Source organism: Stegostoma tigrinum, unplaced genomic scaffold (genome assembly GCF_030684315.1).
Source record: "Stegostoma tigrinum isolate sSteTig4 unplaced genomic scaffold, sSteTig4.hap1 scaffold_338, whole genome shotgun sequence".
NCBI lineage: Eukaryota > Metazoa > Chordata > Chondrichthyes > Orectolobiformes > Stegostomatidae > Stegostoma > Stegostoma tigrinum.
Genome location: NW_026728266.1, coordinates 7,722 through 15,442, shown reverse-complemented (window position 1 = coordinate 15,442; position 7,721 = coordinate 7,722).

The following is a 7,721-nucleotide window of genomic DNA, read 5'->3' as shown; positions in this document are numbered from 1 at the left end:
CAGACGGCTTCTAGAACATTCCCACTGACTCATTCACTCGAGAGCAGGCACAGGTCATTTCCTTACAGTTCCTGATATAGAGGGTGAAGACGTTGCTGTCCTGAAGGATTCTCTCCCAGTTCCCTGCAGACAAACGGAGGATGGAAATTTCAGTCTTTTCGTCCACATTGTGGTCAATTTTTGTTTGTGAAGAAACATGAACACAGGGAAAATGTATTCACCCCATTAACTACCTGAGGGGAATTTGCAACAGTGTCTCCTTCTCTCTGGAATGGGATCTTTTCCCTCGGGGTCTTATCTTTTGTTCAATTAACTGGCATCCAAATGATCACAAATAATGTCGGATACAAAATGTTCCGGGGAATGTCGGTGACAGAATGTTCCAGGGAATGTCGGATACAGAATGTGATGGAGTCATAAAAGATCCACATCACAAAGGCCCTTCTGTCCATCAGTTTTGGTGAGACCCACACACCCTCGCGGTGGAAATCTCTCCCCAAACTCAACACAACTGGCAAACACAAACTAAAGGCATTGCCAGATCAGCTGAAGTGGTCAGTTATCTCACATTCTCAATCCACCTCATAGAACCAGCCCAGACACCACAAACCCAGATGGAATATCTGTTCAGCATGGAGCACTGTGCAGACCAGGCTAGTGTCCTGCTCAATACAACCCGGCAATCTGTCCAGAGTGGGACACTGTGCAGGCCTCACCAGTCAAATAGATATCAGTCCAGCACGGGGAGCTGTGCAGACCACACCAGTGCATTAATATATAAATCCGGACCAGGTATCTGTCCAGCACGGGGGACAGTGAGGTGAACACCACTGAACTGATCTGCAAACCTGGAGCAGTTACCCTCCCAGTGTGTAGATCTGTACAGACCACCCCAGTGCAGTCCCTGGTAACGCTGTGTTAAATCACCTCCCAGCCTGGGGAAACTTGCAGCCCATGCTGGAAGTGACAGGATGTGGGGCTCCCATCCATTTACAGCTCCATATCTCCAATGTGCCATGACAAGGGGTGCCATGGGTGTGAAAATCACTGCCAGAGAGAGATGGTGGGGAATCACTTTAAATACGAACAAATGGGATGGGTTGGATAAACAGACAGAGACGGGGAGATTGAGAGACTGTGTCATGGAAGGATGTGTTCACAACTTTAGAATGCTGACATGTAGACATACTCCCCAACACTGAAAACACTGCATCGATCCAACATTGTCGACTGATTCAATCCGGACACCTCACCACTTCCCCCTCACCTACACCATCACTAACAGCAGGGCCATGCACATTCACCTTCATTCCCTCCCTCCCTTTCCCTCATTCCAGGAGGAACAGCCTGGAATAGGACAGAAAAGGCCAAGCAGGGCAGTGGTGTTCCCCACATCAGTTCCCTCACCCACCTTCCCCCGCCGCATGGGGAGGGCCCTGGAATGAGCCAGAGAGAACCAGGACGACTCATGTGGAGATTCCAAAATATACACGTCCCACCAACCGAGTAAGGAGCAATGTTCAGTGAAGGGTAATTCTCACTTTAACCCCACTGTCAGTTCCATTTCCACCTGGCACAGCTTAGAAACCGTGCCCCTGATGCCATCTCTCTTTTGTATCGAGCCGGTACGAATGGAATTCCCATGGTCTCGGTGGGCAGGAGGGTGAGCTCACTGCACATCGTCTCCACCAGCTCCCAGGAAGGGAGCACGGAGTCTCCCTCCTACACCTCCTCCTTCAGACAGCTCAGATACTGAAACGAACCTATAATATTTACTAGTCTCCCAAATTGTCCTTACATCTTCAATAATCAAGCACTGAAAATCTCACAGAGTCACAGTCCCCATGGAACAACTGAAACACTGTCACACTCACTGGAGAGAGCAATAACTGATGTACTCTCATGGAGTGACTCAAATAATGAAATGCTGTCCACGGAATAACAGTAATCCCAACACACACCAAATGGAATGAATGCAGTTATTAGCAAAACACAGAACCAGGGAAATTCTGATAGGTTCCCCTTATTTGTGTAAGTATCGGTGTATTTGTGTATGTATCTGTGTGTCTCTGTGTGGGGCAGGTCTGACAGTCTCTGAGATAATGGGAACTGCAGATGCTGGAGAATCCAAGATAATAAAGTATGAAGCTGCATGAACACAGCAGGCCAAGCAGCATCTCAGGAGCACAAAAGCTGACGTTTCGGGCCTAGACCCTTCATCAGAGACGGGGATGGGGAGAGGGTTCTGGAATAAATAGGGAGAGAGGGGGAGGCGGACCGAAGATGTAGAGAAAAGAAGATAGGTGGAGAGGAGACTATCGGTGGGGAGGTTATATCGAACGTCATCTTGGGGCCTGGGATAGGGGTGAGGGAGGAGGTCTGGGGGCAAAGTGTAGCATTTCCTGCTGTTGCAGGGGAAGGTGCTGGGTGTGGTCGGGTTGGAGGGCAGTGTGGAGCGAACAAGGGAGTCACGGAGAGAGTGGTCTCTCCGGAAAGCAGACAAGGGTGGGGATGGAAAAATGCCTTGGCTGGTGGGGTCGGATTGTAGATGGCGGAAGTGTCGGAGGATGATGCGTTGTATCCGGCGGTTGGTGGGGTGGTGTGTGAGAACGAGGGGGATCCTCGTTGGGCGGTTGTGGCGGGGACAGGTTGTGAGGGATGTGTTGTGGGAAGTGCAGGAGACACGGTCAAGGGCGTTCTCGAACACTGTGGGGGGAAAGTTGTGGTCCTTGAAGAACTGGGACATTTGGGATGTGTGGGAGTGGAATGCCTCATCGTGGGAGCAGATGCAGCGGAGGTGGAGGAATTGGGAAAAGGGGATGGAATTTTTGCAGGAGGGTGGGTGGGAGGAGGTGTATTCTAGGTAGCTGTGGGAGTCGATGGGCTTGAAATGGACATCAGTTACAAGCAGGTTGTGGACTTTGGGAAGGAGATAGAAATGGCCCATGCGGGGTTGGGGAATAATAAGGTTGGAGGCTGTGGGTGGGAGGTCCCCTGAGGTGATGAGGTCATGAATGGTGTTGGAGATGATGGTTTGTTGCTCGTTGGTGGGGTCATGATGAAGGGGGCGGTTTTAGGAGGTGTTGGAGAGTTGGCGTTCGGCCTTGGCGACGTAGAGGTCAGTGCGCCATACTACCACTGCGCCACCCTTGTCTGCGGGTTTGATGGCGAGGTTGGGGTTGGAGCAGAGGGAGCGGAGGGCTGCCCGTTCTGTAGGGGAGAGGTTGGAGTGTGTGAGAGGGGTGGAGAGGTTGAGGCGGTTAATGTCTCGATGGCAGTTGGAGACGAAGAGGTCAAGGGAGTGTAGGAGGCCTAGGGGTGGTGTTCAGGAGGAGGACTTGTGTTGGAAGCGGGTGAAGGGATCAGTGGAGGGAGGGTTAGGTTCCCGGTTGAAGAAGTAAGCGTGGAGGCGAAGGCGGTGGAAAAACTGCTCTATGTCCAAACAATCCACAAACTTGCCTGCCCTGGTCGACACATTGTCTCAGCCTGTTCCTGCCCCACCAAACTCATCGCCACCTATCTGGAATCCATTTTCTCCCCTTTGGTCCAGGAACTCCCTACCTGCGTCCGTGACACTACCCATGCCCTCTACCTCCTTCAGAACTTCCAATTCCCTGGCACCAAACACTTCATTTTCACCATGGATGTCCACTCCGTCTACACCTGTATTCTGCATGCAGATGGACTCAAGGCCCTCCGCTTCTTCCTGTCCTGCAGGCCCGACCAGTTCCCCTCCACCGACACCCTCATCGGCCTCGCTGAACTCGTCCTCACCCTCAACAACTTCTCTTTCCATTCCTCCCACTTCCGACAGACAAAGTGGGTGGCCATGGGCACCCGCATGGGCCCCAGCTATGCCTGCCTCTTTGTAGGTTACATGGAACAGCCCCTCTTCCGCACCTACACAGGCCCCAAACCCCACCTCTTCCTCCGGCGTTACATTGATGACTGTATCGGCGCCACCTCTTGCTCCCCAGAGGAGCTCGAACAGTTCATCCATTTCACCTACACCTTCCACCCCAACCTTTAGTTCACCTGGGCCATCTCCATCACATCCCTCACCTTCCTGGGCCTCTCAGTCTCCATCTCAGCTTGTAACTGATGTCCATTTCAAGCCCACCGACTCCCACAGCTACCTAGAATACATCTCTTCCGACTCACCCTCCTGCAAAAATTCCATCCCCCATTCCCAATTCCTTCGCCACCGCCGCATCTGCTCCCACGATTAGGCTTTCCACTCCCGCACATCCCAGATGTCCAAGTTCTTCAAGGACTGCAACTTTCCCTCCACAGTGGTTGAGAACGCCCTTGACCGCATCTCCTGCATTTCCCGGGACACATCCCTCACACCCCGCCCCCGCCACAACTGCCCAACAAGGATCCCCCTCGTTCTCACACACCACCCCGCCAACCTCCGGATACAACGCATCATCCTCCGACACTTCCGCCATCTGCAATCCGACCCCACCACCCAAGACATTTTTCCATCCCGACCCTTGTCTGCTTTCTGGAGAGACCACTCTCTCTGTGACTCCCTTGTTCGCTCCGCACTCCCCTCCAACCCCAACACACCCAGCACCTTCCCCTGCAACTGCAGGAAATGCTACGCTTGCCCCCACAACTCCTCCCTCACCCATATCCCAGTCCCCAAGATGACTTTCCATATTAAGCAGAGCTTCACCTGCACATCTGCCAATGGGGTATACTGCATCCACTGTACCCGGTGCGGCTTCCTCTACATTGGGGAAACGAAGCGGGGGCATGGGGACCGCTTTGCAGAACACGTCCGCTCAGTTCACAATAAACAACTGCACCTCCCAGTCATGAACCGTTTCCACTCCCCCTCCCAATCTTTAGATGACATGTCCATCATGGGTCTCCTGCAGTGCCACAATGATGCCACCCGAAGGTTGCAGGAACAGCAACTCATATTCTGCTTGGGAACCCTGCAGCTCAATGGTATCAATGTGGACTTCACCAGCTTCAAAATCTCCCCTTTCCCCACCGCATCCAAAAACCAGCCCAGTTCGTCCCCTCCCGCCACTGCACCACACAACCAGCCCAGCTCTTCCCCTCCACCCACTGCATCCCAAAACCAGTCCAACCTGTCTCTGCCTCCCTAACCTGTTCTTCCTCTCACCCATCCCTTCCTCCCACCCCAAGCCGCACCTCCATTTCCTACCTACTAACCTCATCCCACCCCCTTGACCTGTCCATCTTCCCTGGACTGACCTAATCCCTCCATGCCTCCCCACCAAAACTCTCCTCTCCACCTATCTTCTTTTCTCTCCATCTTCGGTCCGCCTACCCCTCTCTCCCTATTTATTCCAGAACCCTCACCCCATCCCCCTCTCTGATGAAGGGTCTAGGCCCGAAACGTCAGCTTTTGTGCTCCTGAGATGCTGCTTGTCCTGCTGTGTTCATCCAGCCTCACATTTTATTATCTCTGACAGTCTCTGTGCTGTTTGATGTGATGCAATGCCTCCCTCTGCTGGCCTCACACGCCACTGCACAGGCAGCAGCAGGGGATGGGCACCATCAGGGATTTGTTCAGAGAGGGACTGGGAGGGCAGCAGCGCACGACACCATCCAAACTGATTTCTTCCTCATGTACTTATCTAAATGTCTTTTAAACGCTGTAACTGCACTCACTTCCACCATTTCCTGTGGAATTTTATCCCGTACGTGAACGACTCTCTGTAAAATAATTGCCCCTCATGTCTCTTTTAAAATGTTTGATCCTCAAAATTTGAAACATCCCCACAGTCTTGAAATCCTCCATCCCCAAGAAAAGGTAACCGACATTCAACTTATTTGTGCACCTCATGATTTAAAAGCCTCAATCAGGTCACCCCTCATCCTCCTGTGCACAAGTCAGTAAAGTCCCAGCCTATCCAGCCTCTGAAAACACTCTGAAGTGGTGATGTATCCGGATTGAATCAGGCGACAGTGTTGGGCCCATGCAGTGTTTTCGGTGTAAGGGAGTATGTCTACATGTCAGCATTCTGAAACTTGCAAACACATCCTTCCATGACACTGTCTCTCTATCTGCCCCTCTCTATCTATATATCCAAACCATCCTATTTGTTCATATTTAAACCGATTCCAGACCATCTCTCTCTGGCAGTGACACCCATGGCACCCCTTGTCCTGGCACAGGCAGCACAGTGGCTCAGTGGTTAGCACTGCAGCCTCACAGCACCAGGGACCTGGGTTCAATTCCAGCCTCGGGCAACTGTCTGTGCAGAGTTTGCACGTTCTCCCCATGTCTGCGTGAGTTTCCTCCGGGTGCTTCGGTTTCCTCCCACAGTCCAAAGATGTGCAGGCTAGTTGGATTGGCCATGCTAAAATGCCCGTAGTGTTCAGGAGTGTGTGGGTTATAGGGGGATGGGTCTGGGTGTGATGCTTCAAGGGGTGGTGTGGACTGGTTGTGCCAAAGGGCCTGTTTCCACACCGTAGGGATCTAATCTAATCCTTATATCTCAAACCATCCATTCCCACCGACATCCTGGTAAATCTCTGCTGTTCCCTCTCCAGATTAATATTATCCTTCCTATAACAGTGCGACCAGAACTGGACACAGTACATCAGAAGATGCCTCACCTACATCCTGTACAATGTGAAAATGACATCCCAACTCCCAAACTCAAAGGTCTGAGCAAAGAAGGTAACGAACTAAATGCCTTCTTAACCAGCCTGTCTATATGTGACACAGACTTCGAAGAGTTATACCTGATGGCCGAGTCTCTGTTCTGCAACACTACCAAAGGCCCTAATTTAAATTGTATAAGTCCTGCCCTTGTTTGTTTTACCAAAAGCAATGTCTTGCATTTATGCAAATTAAACACAATCTGCCACACCACAGCCCAGTGAGAGATATTCCCACCCCCCGACACAACCCTGACATGTTTTGAAAGACCCTCCCATCTCCAGAAGGCCTACAAACTCCTGCCTTTATTTTCGCAAAGACCCTGAGCTTGGTTTGCCTTGTGCGGGCAGCAGGAGGCGTGGGGTGGTGGTGGTGGGAGTGTGGATTGCAGACCAGCCTGTGATGGGGAGATTCATTTTCTTCAGGGTAGAGAGTTTGCCAATGGGCACCCAGATGGGCCCTAGTTATGCCTGTCTCTTCATTGGGTACGTGGAACATTCCTTTTCCCAGTCCTATTCTGCTACCCTCCTCCACCCACAGCTCTTTCTCCACTGTATCAATGATATCACCGGAGATAGTAGGAACTGCAGATACTGGAGAATCTGAGATATCATCAGTACTGCTTCTCTCTCTCGTCTGGAATTGGAAAGCTTCACATATTTTGCTTCCAACTTCCACCCTGCCCTCACTTTCACCTGGTCTATTTCTGACCCCTCCCTTCCCTTCTTCAACATTTCTGTTTCCATTTCTGGGATAGACTGGCCACTGATATTCATTACAAATCCACTGTCTCCCACAGCTACCTGGGCTATATGTCCTCACACCCTCCTTCCTGTAAAATCCTGTAAATGTCTTGCATTTATGCAAATTAAACATAATCTGCCACACCACAGCCCAGCGAGTGATATTCCCACCGCACCCCCACACAACCCTGACATGTTTCGAAAGACCCTCTCAGCTCCAGAAGGCCTACAAACTCCGGTCTTTATTTTCGCAAAGACTCCCTCCATCCCATTCTCTCAGTTCCTCTGTTTCCAGCACATATGTCCAGATGAGGCTAACTTCAACAAGA